At 31.3% G+C, this 21,080-nt stretch overlaps 1 protein-coding gene across 1 annotated transcript in view; it reads right to left on the bottom strand.

The window, feature by feature from the left end:
- Positions 1 to 20,872, bottom strand: part of LOC100164149 (transcription factor Ken 1) — a 44,802-nt gene extending 23,930 nt beyond the window's left edge. Inside the window, exon 1 of the mRNA XM_001950037.5 lies at positions 20,133 to 20,872. The gene's annotated coding sequence lies outside the window, so the exon portion shown is untranslated. The remainder of the gene's footprint in view (positions 1 to 20,132) is intronic.
- Positions 20,873 to 21,080: the final 208 nt, after the last annotated feature.

Here is a 21,080-nt window from a genome sequence, read left to right as displayed (position 1 = left end):
ATTACGGATATTTAATGAGCTTAGTTTGCAAATATTACCTAAATGGGTGGATAAGTTGCACTTTCTGTAGCTCATTGTCATGTCCGCAATCCACCCGATATACTGCTTGTATATTGTCCACGGATTGCCTATCTAATAAGTGAATAAATTGTAAGTAAATCGATTTTCACTTGAGTTAACTGTCTTGTTAGACACTCAAAGCGAGTTTTTATTTTTACACATTTTACTTACAAAAAAGCACTACCTATTTACGTGGAACCTTGTTTCAAATTTTCAATCCTTAGATATAAAAATTGAAAATTTTATAGATTTTTAACTACAAAATAATTATTACATTTTAAATTTGATAAATGTTGTCAAAATTCGAACTTTAAATACTTATAAAAAAAAATTGTGCCTATGTATATTAATATTTTTCAATTTCTATTGTAAAAATATATCAGGAGCCTTTGTATTCAATTATCACGCATTTTTACCCAACAAATAAAATTTTATTGACAATTATAGAAAAAAAAAACTAAAAAAAAAAATTTAAAACTGATAATATTATATAGGATAACATATCCAATAAATATATTAGATTGATACTAAAAAGTAATGATACCTGTATTATTTCCGTAGATAACTTACTAAATCATCAAACGTGAAGTTATAAACAACATATTGGACGAGTACCTACCGTGATTTCAAATTTATCAAGACTAGCATATCTTGGTAATACTCGGAAAAAAATTACTATAATATTATAGTTAAACAAATCATAGTAGATATAACTATTTAATAGGTAAAATAAATAAAATTATTTACTTTTTATGACTATGTAATTATGTAAATATAGTTATTTGTTATGGTAATGTTTACTATATTTTATAGTTTAATGCAGTTTTTAATGTTTAAATTATCTAAAAAGTATAGTTAAAATAGCATATTTCGGTTCGAATAACTATATAATAACTAATTAACTATAATATTTTAGTAAATCTGACTAACCTTATAGCTATCGCCCTATTCCCTATAGCAATTATAATGTACAGCCAATCCTACTATTTTTATAGTACAAACAACTGTTGGGTTTTTTCCGTATATGTTTGATATTTTATTCCCGTAATATCTTCATTAATACAATTTTCAAATACCATCGTATATCATAAAACTTAAAACGAATGAATAGAATTTAGAACTATTAAATTTAATGAGACGTCTGTACATTTTTTAAAATGTCTGTTACATATATATGTACTAATGTACTATAGTTTATAATATCCAGTCGTGCGGTGCAGATAACGATAATATAATACATTGAAGTGAACCAATGTGCGCTTGAGAAATTTTCTAAGGGGAGTGTCGATCAAAGTATATGAGTACGGTAGATGTCGAGAAATATTATAACAAACTTTTCAAAAAGTTTTTAACGAGTAACACAATACACACATTGTTTATTAAACCTCTCCTCGCTCGATCCAATGCGTGTGTGTGTTACCCTTTTGAAAAAAATAAAAATAATAATATTTTAAGAGGTTTACATGTTTGGGTTTCAGTGTGTTTAATGAAGTTGTAAAAACTAACTATATTCACGACGATAAAAACATATAGGTATCCAATATCCATCTACCTTAGATGTATAACATTTTATAGTATAGGCACTATAACAATAAATGATATTTTTAAAACAATACTTCAAAATCGAAGAGCTTTCTTTCCGCTGTTCTGTTGGCCATTTTTAATAATATTCAGGTATAGTATACGTTAAACCGACATAATGTACAATGTACATTTACCAAAACTAACGTCATGACTCATAATGTATATTGAAATCGATTGCCCGGGGGATTAGTCAATAATTTTCGGACATACGTTTTAAAACAAAAACCACAAACATAAGTCAATTACTAATCTTGAGACAATGGAAAAAAACTGCGGTAAATGTCTTATATTATTTTTTATACACCCACGAGTTTATACTTTCGAGTTTTAAAAGTGTCGTGTGGTCGGTTGTCGAGGGGTCGGGACCAATAATATTGGACTGATTGAGACATATGTGCAAACACAGAAGTGCGTGCCGCATGATGCATGTTTCGAAACGAACAAAAGCCACATAATCGCACATTTCATACCAGACTAAATGACGTTTGTTATATTGTAATATTTTGATCGAAACATCGAATGTGTTTTTGAAGTTAATATTAAAATTATATTTTATATATTATGTATATATTAAAATTGACCGCGTGTTGGTTAAAACAGTATAATTTTCCGGTGCCGTATAATGCTCCGAGAGCCTAAAACTATATTATTAAGTACGCACTGGCGTCGACATGAAACGGAACGTTAATTAACCGTCTTATAGTCATGGTTACAACTTAAAATAATTACAACGCTGTTCAAAGAGCCTTTGCAAATATCAAAGTCAATACGCTGTACACATTTATAATAAAAGTAATATCATTAATGTTATATACCATGTACCTATAGGTATAATATTATTATAATAGAAATACTTTTGATAGCGAAAATCGAAATAAAAATAATGAGCGAAAGCAAACAATGGGCTAGCTGCGAGGCCACTGCGCTGTATTGCCAAATAATTATAGTTCACGTGTAAAATTGAAAACAAAAGCAAAAAACGGCATATATCGGTGCTATCTGCAGGCTTCAGCACTGCATAATAATGCACTAAACAAAAAACACTAATCGTATTGTATGCGTATGCATTCGTATTATACAGCACATTCAACACGTATTGATTTTATGTTATATTTGAAATCGTTAAAAAAAGCAACACTAAATTCACTGCTGCTTTTCGTGAAAATTAAATAAAATAGTCGTATATTGAATGTGGCGATTTGTACATAACCATTATCGGTGCGCCCACTAAACAAATACTTAACCTAACCTATTGGCTTTATATGCTACTCACTATTAAGTATTACGTAATTGCGATGAATTCATCTGCGGATTATATATATCGAGAAGAAAAAAGTAAAAATTATCGAATAGGTGGTAGGTAGTCCCTCCGCGCGCCGACCTTTCATTAATAATAATAATTTAATATATAATAATATAATTTTTTTAATCGTTCGATCGAGAAACCCGAACGGGTAAACCGGAGTAATTACTTTCTTTTCCTTCGCGAAACAACATTGAAAATCGCGAAACATTCCGTAATAGCTGCGGTGCCAAATAAGTTGCGAAATCAATCACAGCGGCAGTGAGGTCAAATCGAATCGTGTCGTTTAAAGAAAGAAAAAAGTATACGCCAGTTGTTTTGCCGTATTATTGCACAGTGTAATTATTACGTTCTACTATGGTCGGGAACGTAAAAGCAAAAAAAGTAGATTAAATAAAACGTAAAGCAAGACATTGTAGGTATTCAGCGATCTGTACCCAATAATGAATTAAAATAAATATAAAACATCTATACATATTAATATGTTGATCACGTCATGTATGGTGTTCATTTTAAATACGACAATAATAGTACATCGTATACCTATTATGGTTATTATCGTTATCAAATATCAATTATCATAACAGCTAAGTATTTTATCATATTAAAATTTACAACGCTTACGTCATACGCTCGCGCATAAGGTATCATAACGAATTAATCTAAAATCCAAAACCATTTTTCCGTATTAAGTAGGTACAGACTATCGCTTAGATGTTTTTTACGTTTATTAGTGAAATCAACAACGAACAATAATTTCATCCCCATAATATCCCATAAACTAGGATTTTATTAACTTAATACGTAATTAAAAAATATATTTGTTTATTATTAACTCGCCCACAATTCCCGTGGTGTTTTGCTTTAAAAAGATAAATATACAATAAATAATTTAGATAGAATAAAAATTAGACAAAACATCCGAAGGCATCTGCAGGTTATAAATTATTATCATTATAATAATAGATAATATAATATATTATGACGTATAGTATAATATTATTAGGCGAAAAACATAATATAGGCGATAAACTAATATAATAATGGAAATAAATATAATAATAATAATAATAATTTTATCGCCATTAATTTAAAATAATATACCAGCTAATATAAATAATTAGTAATATGCGATGCACGCGCACTCGAGGTACCTATCTGCGATATCAGCTGTTGACTTACTCGCTCATTGTATCGAAGTAGCTGTACGACGATCAATTATTGCATTAAGATGTGTAAGTAGGTAGGATGTTGATATTATGATCAATGGTGTATATTATAATAATAATATTACAGCGTATGACCGCGCTTATCAACAACTCTGCCTTGGACGAAAGCGGAATACAGCTGCCGATAAGACGCAATCGGTTGCGAAACCATCGTCGTATCATAATGTATCATTATTTTAACCGTTTCCAGGAACGGATATATGGGTTAACCTACATAATATTATTATTAAATATTTATTTTTTAATTACACGACCGCGATTCGAAATTTCGTCCGACGGCGGAATCGGCACTCACTGTATAGGTAATGTATCCGGCAGAATCGCGTCGCACTGATTCGTATAATTCTATAATAAAATACTACAGAGTGAGTAATATTTGTTTACAGTGGCACTCGGATCGCACATGGACTTGGAAACGTTTAACGTCACGGACACGACTAACGACAATATAGGTATAGTAATAATCATAAACATAATAATAATACGCATTCGTCTGTCCGGGAAAAAGGTCATTTAGGATTTTTTTCAGTTGCCGTTTTAAGAATAGGTAGACAACGGAAACGATAAATATTTGTCGTTGCTTGTATTAAATATTGTATAATGGAAAAATATATACTCGCAGGCTACTCGGAAGTGAAAAGAATTTTGAAAGGGAAGATTTCGTTTGAACATAATAGACTGTTTTTAGGCTATTGAAAGTGAAAATCGATATTCTTCACGAGTCATAAGATGCACACCTATACCTTTGTGTATGTATGAGCGTAAAAAAAACAACCGTCCTCAGAACCGGGTCAGGTCTACGAACGACCTCCCTCGTAGGCAAGACGGATCTCTTGGACAACAGGCGCACACAAAGGTCGAGTTCTGTCATTCGATTCATTATTATGTTGCTATATATTTTTATGTATACCATATTAACATCACACATTCAACAATGATGTGCGTACCTATATATATTATAGAAGGTACATACTTATGTGCTGTACTCACTCACACGGCACACCTACCGCACGAACAAAAACATATATACGTTGAATAAACATCGGTACCCGTTTAAAATGATGGTAGTCAACAAAGAATTTTTCGGATATTATATGAAATCTAAAATTGTACCTAGTTATATGTCTATAGCAATATACTGCACTTCCATAGACTTTATAAGGTTTATGTGCATGCCGTAGTCATCATCAGTGTCGGTTGAAGTACAATTTGATTTAAGAGTGTACTTTATATTTTTAAAAATATGTTAGAGGTTAATTTGTAATAGGTAGCTGTAGTTGATATTATTTTATAATTATTATAACACCATTAAGATAGTTATAGCCTATAGGTACAATTTTATATTAATACATTATAGGTAACGTAATATATTTTATTAAACTGCATGCTATAATAATATACCTACATCAAAAGGTACTTATCGAAAAAAAAAATTAGGATTCTCTCAATAGGTAGCAAACAATTGATTAAAACATGTATAATTTTTTCTTGATTTAATATAATACAAGTCAATCCGGTTCTAAGTAAAATTATTTTTCTATACATTTTGATGGCATATATAAATGTATTAAAATCATTGTGAAGTTTCTATAATAAAAAAATCCTACGCATATTAATAATTATTCATTATTTTTAAAATATATAATCTGTTTTTGTTCATATACATTCATAACTATGAAAAAATATACAGACAATGAATACTGCAGAAGAAACAATAGCTGTCACTTTATGAACGACAGTAATTCTTTGGTTTTTTTTAATGTTTTTTTTTTTTTAAGCAAATATCATTAGGTTACCCAATGTCAAAATGGGCCAATGATAAACTTTTTAATAGACTTAATATCTTTCAAGAGTTTTTTTCCGTTTAAAATCTGTTTCAAAAACTTTATGGGTATGATATAATTCCATTTGATCAATGTCAATGGTCACAATATATTTTTTATTTATATTGTCTTGTTTACCGAATATTCTATAATATCATATATTATATGTATCGATGGATTTAAATTCAAAACATTTAAATTTATACAAGAATGATCGGATAGCAAACGCAATATAATAGAACCGATGGAAACTAAAAATAATATAATTTTACAAACAATATAATACATATTTATTATGTCTTATCACTATATAGGTATATTAATCTATTGAACATTTTCATTTTATTTCAGATGATTTTTATGTTTTACATATATCATGTATAATATATACCTTGACATATGGATTTGACCTGAATATATAAATTCAGTTTGAATAAGACATGATAATAAATATATTATGTATAATGTGGCATTGCTGCACTATATAATAGATCTATATATCACTATACCCATTTGATTCGATCCTTTTCGTTATGCCTTACACATCATTCTTTAGATGTCCGTCGCGTATACTCACCTATGAAAATGAACACAAAACCATCCAATTATTAAAATATGCATATGCAAAACCGTCTATAGCTAATTACTTATAACATCATTGTATTACATTTACATATTATAATATAATACTCACATGCACTGACAAACGTGTATATATATAGACTAAATCCCAAATTTGGCCTCTGTTTTCGAGGTTCGTAAACATAATTAAATTAACATTCAATCACGGAGCTGACTGCACCGCCAAGGCCATAGAAATTGTACGGCGTGGTTGCCGCGTTTTTTTTTTTTCGAAAGACTTTCATAGGCGAAACTGTAGTGCCAACGCCGCCGCCTCCACCGCTACAGAGGGTTCTGAAATCCTTGACCGGATTTCGTATGTACACGTGAAAAACGATACATGGTATAGTATATAGTATGAATAATATATTATAACACACATGTGGCGGTCCGAATCAACAATCTCTGGTCCGGATCGTGTACTCCAGTGGTGCGAAATGTACGAACGCATTTTTTTATGATTTGTATTGTTATTTATATAATGGTATGCAGAGACACAATGCTCGACGACGCCACGACGGAAAAAAAAAAATCGAGACCGCATTTGAAGTCGAAACCAAACAATATTGTATACGGAGCGTACACGGTACACGAAATCACACACACACACACACACACACACATAATAATACATCGATTGGTTGCCCAAATATCTACAGGGTGCAGGACTGTATAGGTTGTGATAAAACAGGATTTCTGGAATCTCTCGATCGTATTATAAGTAAGCGTGTGTAAGTATATACCTACACTATACAGGTAAGACGACAATAACAATATTGTAATAATTATTATTCACACTCGAAAGGCGTGTTTCGCATACGAATCCAATCGAAATACGAGTGGCACTAAATAGCTGCCATAAAGTCACAGCTACAGCCATAAATAATAATAATATACTATCTATTACAAGGTCGCGATCGGAATACATACATAATATTATATATGAGTGTATCATAGTTATGTACTCTTGACACGGATGACATTGGCGAATAATACGAACGGTGACAAACGATATTTATAATAGGTATATAGGAACTCATAGAATATACTTCTATAGCTACCTACTTATGATTTACGGATAATAATAATAATAATAATGCCTAATAATAATTGAATACGGATCGCGAGATGAAAGTGTGTACGGATTTGTTTAGAAGCGATTAGCTCGCGCGAATTCATATCATGTACGACGTATTTTACCTATTATAATAGCTAACACGCGTATAGATATAATATATTTATAAATGTATAATAATATTATACATTTACATATTATTATGTACCTATGTACCTACTACAACAGAGATTAGATTTTTTGCCGCAGTGTTTATCGACCAGATCACACCGATCAGACTTGAAACCCCGTACTGCCGGCTATTTCAATAAACATTTAAAACGTTTGTAAAATATAATATCATTTAGGAATCTATTATCTAACTAGCTATTATTATATCAATCGAATGAAGTTTTTTTTTTACAAATCTTACCGATTCGTGCAGATCCGATTTACCCATAACACGCATCTCGATCGTCGATGGAGAATAACGCGTGTTGGTATACCGTATTCGCGGTATAATATTATTAATATGGTATATCGATAAGTTTGAAACGATATTATTATATATTATCATCTTTCGCGTCCGATGCGTACATTTAGTATACGCCATACCCTCGTACTATATTAATATAATCGCAATGTATATACAGCGTGCGTGCGTAAGCGAGTCTGTTACGAAACAACAGGCTGTTACGACATCTCCGGCGTGGAGGCAGCGGGGTGACCAGCACAGGAGAAATTGCGAGAAGACGAGACTACCTACTACATAATACGGTAGAAATGTTCGAACGAAGGCGTTGTGTTTTTTTTCTTTTCTTTTTTCGGCGGGGGAAACGCGGGCGGCCGTGTTTATTGACTGATCACATTTCTCTCTCGAGCTATATCGAATTTTAAATATTTACCGGAAAACCGGACGCGGAATACCTGCTACATAATACTAGAATACGCACATAATATAAATAACATTATAATGTTGCTTTAAATATTTTGTTACTAAGTTTGTTTTTTCTTTGTTTTTTTTCTTCCTCATATGATCAAACCTACAAATAATAAAAATAAATAAACAAAATCTATGACGAGAGAGGTAATTTAAATCCGATCTACAATGATTATCACGACTTAACGTACGTTTTATTTTATAATATTATATGTTATAAAATATAACTACAATCAGTTGTATCCAGAATTTTTTTTTGGTTGGGGGGGGGGTTGTTAAGAATTAATTTTTGAGAAATTTTATCTGAAAATGATTTGTTAATGAAAATGTTGCCCCAAATTATAACCCCAACCCCCTTCGCTGGATGCGCCACTGACTACAATAGTAAACGATAATTTATTATAACCAAAAAATACCAAATCAAAATATTCGTAAATCAATAGTCAGAATATCAACAACAATATATTGTGAGATGTCAACAATGTAAGATTGATAGCGTGCATAGTTATACAACATTCAAGTGGATAATACAAATAATATAAATATAAATTATAAAAGTAGCTCTAGTAAAATGTTGAAATAGTAAGGTGTGGGCATAATAGGTGCATATATATATATATATATGGCTATAAATTATAATGATGGCAAGTCATTTTTCCTAATCCGATTTTTTTTGCACATAGAATTCCTACTGTCTTAAATGTTTTCTAATGCTTCCGGCCTTGACCTTGAATATACAGAGGAGTGTTAAAAACGACAGACCACCGGCAGAGTTTGTATGAATTTTTTTATGCAACGATTTTTTTTTTATAACTTACTACTTATATGTTTTGAGAGTGAAATGTTGTACACAAAGATCAAAGAAATCCGAATAGAGTGTAATAAAACGTTTATCCTCGTAGAGATATCATTAATATATAATATAATATATATATATTATATACAGGATGGGTCACAGGAATAGGACCAAAAATAGATAGGGTTTTTTTTAACGTAAAATTAGAGTGGGGAGGTCTAGATAAGCTCATGCGATCCGTCTGATAATGCCATTTTGTTAGCACCATAATGGACTATGGAGCAGACAGTGGAGTATCGTTTACGGTGTGTTCGCGTACGACGCATTTGTGTAAAACTTCAAAACTCACTTCCACATCGGACGTCACGGTGATGTTCCGAATCGGAAAACAATAAATTATGAGGTAAATAACTTTTTGCAACCAAAGTTGCGTAAAAGAAGAAAAACAATCACACTATTGGATGTTTGGTTTAAATATGATGGGGAAACCTTCTCACACTGCCATTGCCACAATGAACGTCGTACGCAAGAGGTTCCCCGGCTGCCTCATATGGTCATATCACGTTATGGGGATGTGCGTTGGCCCCCTATACGTCATATTATGCTCAATGTACTTTTTCAAAAATAAAATGGCACTTATCTTGTTTATAATTAAATATTAATAGAATAATTGTAATTTTGAAATAACCTAAGTTATGACTATTATTTTTTGGCACTATTTCCGTGACCCAACCTGTATATTATACAAGGTATAATTATACACGTATTATGTGTGTCTATATAACAATACAATATTAGCGATAATTTCTTTACAACCCATATCGTATTATAGTATATGCAGTTCATATCATTATAGGATCACATACAGAATGTGTCAGTGTGTCACGAGAATCTGACACTTACCTTTAAATGTAATTTCTGTGTGTAATTTTGTGTGTATATACTTCAACTGTAGGTATATGATGATTATCGTATACTAACATTACTCACTATAGCATGGAACATTGAATACTTTATATGTAGGTATCCACTATATAGTATTATAGTTAAATAAAATATAATTTTTCTGATTTATCTCATCAAATTTACCACAATCCTTTATTAATCCTTGTATTTTGGTTTTGCAACATTTCGTGAATCCAAACCAACCGTGTTTTTCTATTAATTCATACTGTTAATTCATGCATATATATATATATATATATATATTATAATCACGTATTACCCTATATTATATATACTAATTAGTAATTACCTAGTAATTATGAAATAATTTCCACCGTTATGTATTTATGTGCATTATAATATATTGTATTAATATTACAAAAAAAAAAATATATTTACGTTTGTCTATTTTATCTAGAAGACTAGAAATTTGAACGTACACCTGTACCTATAACTCAATTAATTATTGTAATTTTGAATATATATAAATTATGTGTTTGCATACACGCAGTTTTGGCACTAGATCGGCATGGCACGTTGGTGTGATGATATAAACGCCGTGTGAATAACAATTCCTACATACAGTAAAAAGTATACAATATGATGCCTCAAATAATTTTTTACACAGCACTAGTTGCTGCACCGAGTTAAGTAATAATTTGGGTCAAATGTCATTATTTCATTATATAATACGTAGGTACATACAAAATGATAAAAAAAATGTTTAAACCGAATTTATCATGTATAATACCTACGCTTTGAGTAAATACTTAGGTAAATATGTAATTATACGTATTATATGTATGTATATGAAAAAAAAAGTAAAATTTAACATAGAAAATAATGAGAATTATATACGTATACCCATAATAAAATTATAAAAAAGATAAATTGCACAAACAAAACAATGAAAATTAGTTCACAAAAAATAAAACAAAAATTATTATATCGATAACGTTTGCTTGAATAACACTTTGTTTTGAAAAATATTATAAAGTGCGTAACTATTAGAATTTTAGTCAATTACATAAGAAATTAACTAAACCATAAACTACTATATATTAGTGTGAAAAATGTCAAACTATAAGGAACCTACATTTTTTTTTAACAAGACATTTTAACATTAACCAATTTAAATTTTTACCCGTTATATAGCCCATGACTGAGGTACCTAAATACTAAATTATTTATTCAACCCACAGACATTATTAAGTATTTATTAAAAAGTGCATTTTACGAGCCTTTAACGAAGTGATTGTTAAATATAATTATAAAACCAATAGGTATACTATATTGGTTAAAATTAAAGGACATGATGTGTATCTACATAGGTATTATATTATATGCATTAGGTAGTCCTTATATGATGAACACATGCATTTTGATAATATATTCAGACTGAAAAGCTTAAACGTTTTAAGAAAATTGTATTTAATTATGCGTGGACAAAAAAATATAATATATTTATTTATTATAATATTATTACAGGTAATTCTAAATCATAACATGAAAAAGTCATACTTCATATTTAAAGCAATTTTGAAAGCCGAGTTTTTAATACGACATTATACGGAGTTATGCGCAAGCCGCAATTATTAAAATACTTTATAAGAATAAACCACGTATACACATAGGTATATGAATATGATATTTATCTAGTGACGTTGATTATAAATACTAGTACCTATTTGGTGTTGAGGCATTTTTATCACATAAACCTAATTTTCAGTTTGAACTAAAAACGTCGAGGAAACGTAGAAAAACGAATATCCCTATATTATACCATAATATGAGCTATAGTGCTATACATACCTAATTATACAGCCGAGTCCTAATCGTGAGATGAAATATTCAACTTTATCGTCGAATGATAAACATCAATTGTAATGATTAATAAATAATAATGTATGTGTACACGTTGGATAAAAACATCACAATATAATTTACCACGCCTATTATAGGCTATAGTTAATATAAATTTGTAATTAGTTTTTATTACATATCAATATATACGCGTAAATAAAGAAAGGAAAAGGGAGATAATACAGACACGACGCGTTGTATGATCATATTATATACTTAATTGATGTATACCATTGGAGTGTATGTACGAATTTAGTTGTGCAAAGAAAAAATTGTGCAAGTTTCGCTGACCTTGGCAAGCGTAGCTCCGTGCTATGGTGAGAGAGCAATAATAATAACGCGATCTTGTCATCCTACAACGATGTTCGAGGCCACCATTTCCATCCACGTCCCACTCTCGTCCGCTGTATAATAATATACATAGTGCATACTATATACTATGTACTTATACATATCCAGCCAAAGACATGTCTCTATATATGTCGATTATTATTGTTGTTATTGATTCTAGCCGTAGATTCACGCCAATATAATGTGACTTCATAATGACTGGCTATATTATTATTAGATATATATTATATATATTTTATAAATACAAAATAGCTCTGTAGGTAAAGACGTACTACAGTTTATTATTATGAGCATACCCGTATTGGCAAGTATAGGTAAGTATTGAACTAAGGAAGTAGGTACCTATATCAACAGCGTCTTCGTCAATCGCCAATAATTGAACACAGTTGCAATTTTTTATAACATCGTAGATATAGGTATTACCTAACTGCGGAAATTTTGTATACACCTACATACGAATGTCCTATAATATAGAAACAATTATATTATGTTATCATCAATTTTAATATTTTTATTTGGAACATTATACAATCTGTAATTAATTTCGTAATATGTGTGATTAAAAGAGTTTAATTTTACATGAAATATGCAGTATTGAAATTATACAATAATATTATAATTACATTTTGGGTGTTTTTCGAAAACAAAATTTATACTGTACGATTTTAATTTGATGCAAACAAATGGAAAATAATTATATGTTATTGAAATAAAATTGCTCCATTATGAACACGTGTCATGCTCTTATTTAATATATTTAAACTATTATACTATCATATACTGTTAACTTACACTTTCGTTTTCGAACAATCATAGGTACCAATAACATCACTATACATTTCAAAAAACATGTATTTTCCTTCGTATTAAAATAAAATAATACTAATAGCATTGCTTGAATGAATTTAAAAATAAATATCTATAAATTATGAACCGTAAGTAATAAAAAGGACAGTAATTACAGAGTATTGGTTAAATGTATCAACTAAAACTAATCTCGTTTGACCTCCATACTATAACTTGATCCCAAACCAATGTCATTATTATTAGTTTTAAATGTTTAATTATTAATTTTATTGATTTTAAATATAACAGGTGTTGAAATTATATTCGGTTTATTTAATGTTAAAAATATTTAACATTTGCTATCAAAAAAAATTAATTAATAATATATTATGCACTTATAGGTATATAATAATAACAATATTATCTCTCTAATAAAGAGTACGTTTAATGGATACAACTACCTGTAAAAGTAAACAAACATAAAATATTATTAGAAATATTGTTCTAGTAAACATGAATACACGATATGAAATGTTTTATTGTTGATCGATCAACTATAACAATAATATATTTAATTATTAAACAAGGGAGGTTTTCTATAATTTCTTTATAACGTATAAATTATAGGTGCATCATGTTAATGTGCATATACTCACACTAACCAGTAAGGCTTTTGTTTGGGCTCAATTAAAATTATTTACTCAATACAAGCTATTTTAATGGGTTGTTTATAAATGAGTTTAATTTCATACTTAATTTCAATATCTCTATGAGTACCTATCCAATTTTTCCCTTACACTCACCTTGATCACAATTCAGCGTCACTTTTACTCCAGCTAATAACTTATGTTAGTAAAATAATTATAATACATTTTACGCATTCATTAAACGTTTTCTTGTTGCTGTTCTAAATAAAATTTACGACGGTAAAATATAAATTGTCCTTAAACTGAGAGCCATATATTGTCAAATACAACGTTCACTGCTAGGTATAAAACATTTTGATTTTCGTACCTCTATATATATTGTATATTTTTCATTAAGTCACAATTATTAATAAACAAACGAATTATAAGTCTGCACGCTCAAAACTGTATTGTGCGTCTATAACAATTAAGGTGTATTGGTCATTTCGCATTCGCTTAAACGACCGCATCGTTATCTTTCTTTCGTATTTCTAAAATCATGGCCGCCCTCATAGGTGGATACTTAGATTTTTTTACGAAAACTACTTCTTTCAGGGTCGTAAATCAAACGTTAGAACGATAGCATCACGAAGATCTATTAAAAAAAACCATTCTACGAGTATCTATATATTATAATGTTACGAGGAAAAAAACGCGGAATTTTTACACTTACGTAATACCTTGTGTATATATCCTAGGTACATTTGGTGGAAAACACGACCATGCCTATCTGCTGTGGAGAATTGTACAACAGGAGATTATTGCAGATCATTGGCTTCTAGGTACCTATATATATATATTATACATGTATAATACGATTATATTGATGAACAAGGACCTACGTACAAAACGTATTATAATATTAAATGGCTTGAGAAATGTATTCATGATACACAACCAAATGAAAATGAAAAATATTAGTATTAAATATATTTTATGAAAAAATAATATTTTTACCGGCAAAAAAAAAAATAAAAATTATAATTGCCATTTGAAAAGGAGACGGAATTAAAAATTATTATCACATTTTTCCAATATTGAAAAAAGAAAATAATAATTGCTTAGAAACTATATACCTACTAAATGTTTTTACTGTTAATTTTAGATCAACATTTTACAATATATAAATAGGTACATATTTTTAAGAGACTAAATCCTTAGAATAAAATATTACAGTTCGAAAGAGGGTGTATTGAAGAGTATCCATCCATCGTGTATGAAATAAGTGTGATATAACGATATATAATATGTGATATATTCGCCGGTGCCGATATAAATTTCTTTAGCAATACAAGCAATATATAGCTTATAGACTTTATGACGCTGATAGCCAGTAGAAACCTAACCGTTTGAGTCACGCATAATAATATATTTCCATATATAACATTCAATATAGTTGAGTATCATATGGACAATCGAACTGTGTTTATATAATATTATATCATAATAATAAAATATTATTATATAGTTCTCTGCAAAAATATGCCGATCGGCGATTTTTGGTCTGTGCCGATAAAACAAATGGGAAAAAGTCTCATGCCACCGTAACATGGTTACCATGGAGTATCGAGACCTAAAGAATCTGATGTGATATTCTGGTGGGGGGGTTTCGGTGCGAATTCGCTCGAACCGCAATTCCTGTACACGCGGGAATCCGTACAAGCAAAACATCTCCAAAAAAAAAAAATATATTATCCATCCATTTATTTATAATATACTACACACAGCGCGTAATACGGGTTCTGACGAGAAAACATATGTACGATGCATAAAGTATAAATATTTGACCTTCGCCAATAGGTTGGTTCAAATGTTCCAGGGCTCCGGCTGGTCCGCAAAAAAAAAATGGGCAATAGTACGAGAACTCTAGGGTGGCGGAGTATGGTCAGATCGAGAAGACATAATAATATTATTATAGTATTGATACGTATATAAGTATGAGGAAATAAGGTGGAGCACGCCTTGTCTATACTTATTGTGGCTTTGCCAAATGTAAAATGTTGTACACCTTAGTGCTGCCTCGAGCCTAAATATATAATCTATAGCAAACGATGAGGAAAATGGTCTCTGGCGAGGGTCATTCTACGAATATATATTATTATTGTTTAATAAATGATGCTGCATGGGGACTAAGCAGAGTATACAAACAGTTTAGCCCCCATGTAGTGATGCCATAACAATAATAAAAAAGGTGGTTCAGATGACTATACGAGGTTCGATACCGAACATTTCCGTCACTAAGAATGGTGAGGATTTTTTATGAGTAATTGTTATTTCGGAATGACTCCATACATCCGAGAGCGCGTGATTTTGAGAGATCGATTAGTAGCAAACATAGTATAGATGTGTAAATGATTGGATCAGTAAATTTTGTTTAGGGAATAAACTCCGCATATTATATATGATTAATAGACCATAAAACTAAAAAATTGTATGCGCTACCCTTACAATAAATTACCAAGTAAATTGATAAAATAATCATAAACATATATATATATATATATATATATAAATATATATTTATTAACCTATAAATATAAATGTAAAATATGTGTTTGAGACTAAATTTAACAAAATATCTTGTGTAAGGATCGACAAAACTATTTACTACTAATAACAACCCCGTCTCCCCTCCGTCAGTGGTCGTGATAAAGCGAAACTATGTGTGCATACACAGTTGCATTTGATGACATTTATATTTTATAATAAACGTTCACTCAAATTTGTCATCATATTATGCGATCGACGACATATTAACTCTACAAACGACGATCTAACGACGACCCAATACAATTTTTTTAAATAACAAAGTCAGCATATCAAAACTGTGGTTAAGACTAGATTGAACTGTTGCAAGTGACCTATACACCGAAAAAATCTTGAGACAATAATATATGAATAAATATACTTTTCAGCTCTACATAAAAAAACAATGTATATAATATACTATGTTCAACTCGGTACCAATCCGGTGCGATTGATGTTTACAGTCATTATAAATATAATATCGTGTAGTAAATATTATACAAAAATTGGAAGTATGCTTCAATATCATTAAAAAGAATTTTTTTTAAAACTAATTAATTGGGCCAGAATTCATAAGCGATTTTAGACCATATTCTCTATATTTACACACAAACAATATAATTTTATCGGATAAAAAATATTACAGGGGCGCCACTTTTGTGGTTGACGTTAAAAGGGTCGCGTGCACAAAGCCAATCCACCTGTGGTAATTTTTCAATATTAATTTTTAAAAAACCATTATAATTTCTCGTTACGCTTTTCTTTGAGTGATTTTTAAAATATTTTAGTTTCAGAAAAACAGCGTTGCGACGATGCGCCTACATTGCAGTTCAGGACAACGAATTTGTATGTAAATTGTTTTGACCATAATCGGTGAGACGATGTATACGTATATACTGCAAATGCATCGATCGATAGAGAATTTTTCTTCACATTTCTCTGAACTATAAAGACCGATTAAAAAAAAAATTGACGTCAATAATAATCAGGGGTCACATTATCATAATTATTATTCTCTTACGAGTGTCTATAACATCGAGGCCATATTTTACAGATTAGAAGTAAATGTTATAGCTCAAGCGAAAACTCTTGAATATCTGCGATGGACTGAATGGCTGGTATATAATATATCATTGTATAGGTATCTCCATCACACGCGAACCTGATCCACGAATAACAGATCTGTCGCGAGCGATGGCCGGTATGTATCATAATATTAATTACTATGTGATAAATTATAAAGAATAAAACTGTAATGTTGTGTATAAACGCGTATGTTTTCTTTCGCGAGTGGAAATCCGCGACCGTATACTATATTATAATAGCGGTATATAATATGTTATTTCGTGTTTGCAATGAGAATACACCTCTCAGCCACGTTTTTATTTCCGCGGAATTGTACCACGCGATGGCGCAATCGAACTTAGAATTAGGTCAACACAACGGGTGATTAGATAGCGAACATATTATGTAGTGGTAGTGGTGCGTGTTTTTTTTTGTTGTTGTCCGTGCGACAGACCGTCGGATATTGTCTGAATTTTATCACATCACTTTGGATGACGCGAGAATTTTAAAAGTCGAGACATTATGTTATTACGATGTTGTAATATTTGTAAAATTGATTTCAAATGATGTGCATTTCAGCCACATCAATTATAGGTATTCTTTTTATAACTACACACGCGTATATCATAATCGGTACGTGAAATATAAACGTGGTACAATTTACAACCATTTGACTACAATAACGTTCGACAGTTATTAATCCTAAGTGTATAATATAATTAATATTAAATATATAATATGATATGCAATATTATGAACACATTTGTGTTGTTATGAATTGTTACTTCCCAAATCCGTTGAAAAGTACTTTCGTGTTTTATTTTCTCAATGCATTCATTCGTACATAGACCGACTCCGAACTCGTAATGTTATAACACTATCCAAACAGTTCGAAGTTTTCTCAAGAACACACATTAAGGCCGAGAGGCGCTTTTAAGGTGACACGTTGGGAGTAATATCGTTTCGACATTAAAACACGTTTAACGTGCCGTAAAGTTCTTGAGGATGACCTAAGCCCGAAGGACTTCCAAAACCTATAAGGTCTCAACGTTTTTATCCTACGCGAACGTTACATTGTCGTCTTAAATGTAATATATCCACGAAATAATAATCGTCAGCGCGTCCGACATTAGTATAATATCGCGCATATATCATTATTAATCATATATACATATTATATGTATATAGATCTCTGTATGTTTCGTTTTACTTCGAAAATCGTTATAGAACATAATATATATGTATTACAAGGCCACCGGTACGATTAAAAAAAGGTTCGGGCTGTATTCTATTCACTGCGGTGACGGCGGTGGTATAGAATAGCCAGACCGTATTCAAATACTATTCACTTTCGTTTTCGAAATCACTGGACGGCAACGACAACGACTCACCTACACACACCGAATAAAATATCGTCCGACCGACCGTCGAGAGGTCGGACTAACAATCTCATCGGTTCGTGCCGAACGGTAGTAAGATATTTTTATGAAAATGTCACAGTCGATAGCCGATTGGTAGACGTTTTTGACGACAGATTAATGATTAGCTAAGGGTATACCTATATTCAGTATATATATATATATATAAGCCCCGTATTAGACACGCGAAAGTACATAGAAAATATAATCGGCGTTAAGATGTTACGGTGAAAAATATACCTTCGGGTATCGATATTCATGCAATAGTAACGTTTGTTAAAATATTTTACTGTTAAAATTGTATTTAAGGGTCGTTTACACGTCTTACATGTACCTGTCGATATAATATAGGTAGTCCGATATTAAATGAATGTTGTGTATGATTTTCAAACGTCATTGTTGTTTAAATGTTGACTTTAGTGAAAATGAGTTTAATAAACTAAATTATATTCGTAGTTTTTTAAACATGTTATTATTATTTGTAAGCGATGCTAATATTAATATTATAAACTTCGATAAAGCTTCTCGTGTGTCTTCATTATTTTTAAAAAGTAATCTAATGAGTTATTTAAACTTATATAATTTAACTGAAGGTTAACTTTACGAAAGGTAGGTATAGTATAATAATAAAAATACCATATAATATTCATTCTGCAACTGCATGTCTGCATTAGGCATAATATCTATATAATAATAAATTGAAAACTGGAAGATCACGTTATATGGATCATTAAAATATTTGACAATTTGTATTTTCTTGCAAGTGACTTTACCAATATAATATAATAAGTTAATGAGTTTTAAACACGAAATTCGATGTCAACAAATAATATTTCAAATTTTTACCATAACATTACTGATTGACATGGATATATTTTATTATGTTCTATTCATCGCACTCGTGGGGATAATTATTACTACCATCGAATCGGTTGCACAAATAAAATATAAAATCAGCAAAAATTAAGCGTAAGCATAAGAACTTATAGTAGCCGACGATCGGGTGACCGATCTATGACCGATCGTCGTCTGCAGCAGAAGTGTAATTACAATAAAATTATAAGGACATTCGTTGCACTTACCGTACATGATGGTAATCCAAATCGAATCCTACAGGCGCAAATCATAGTATTATATTTTGTTCTCGTACGGACGGTCGAAACCGGAAGGAACCCAAAGTCTCACTCTCACGTATTAACACAACAAACACGCGAGTAATGCGGCGGGCGGGCCGGCAGCGGTCGGCCGGCGTATAATATTATAATATTGAATCGTACTACGATAGATATACAGACGAACTAGGACGAAGATTTCTGAGCGATTTTTCCTTTTCTCGTAATATATTTTTCCTCCTCTACCACCGCCACTCTTCCCCGCGCCGGATGCGGGGAAATCCGCCCCCGACGAACCCGATCCCGACCCCTTTGTGGCCGGAAAATTCGTACACTATATGGATAAGTAGAGCGTACGAGACACGTATCTTATTATAATATGAAACAGTGACGACGACGACGGTTTATTATTTCCGAAAAATACGGGTGACTCGAAAGATATTCTCGATGGTTGTCGTTGCGATTTTTTGATTTAAAAAACTCGACTTTTCCCCGTTACACTCGCGGACGGCGGAAACACTGGTGGGTGCCGAAAATTACGCGTGGACAAAAAAAAATTTTAAAAAACACACACACGCACACACGTTTACACACATTCACACACCGTGCTCGCGATGGTCGTGTCTACCGCGCGCAGTGCCGCGGATGGTATAATACGCACGGCGACGTCGACGAGGACTACGGCGGCGGCGTGCGGTTTGTTTCGACACGCAACTGGTTCGGCGGCGTGTGTACTGCACTCACTCGGTGGCGCATGCGCCCCACCGCCGCCGCCTCGGCACTCGATGTGCACATAATATTATTATTATTACTATTACTATTACTATCGTCATCGTCGTCAACATCGTTATACACAGTGATGTAAAAAGAAAAACGTGCTCGGTGTGGTATACGGAGTGAGACCATTCCTCTGTAACT

Source organism: Acyrthosiphon pisum, chromosome A1 (assembly GCF_005508785.2).
Source record: "Acyrthosiphon pisum isolate AL4f chromosome A1, pea_aphid_22Mar2018_4r6ur, whole genome shotgun sequence".
Taxonomy (NCBI): Eukaryota; Metazoa; Arthropoda; class Insecta; order Hemiptera; family Aphididae; genus Acyrthosiphon; species Acyrthosiphon pisum.
This window is presented reverse-complemented; position numbering and strand designations above follow the sequence as displayed.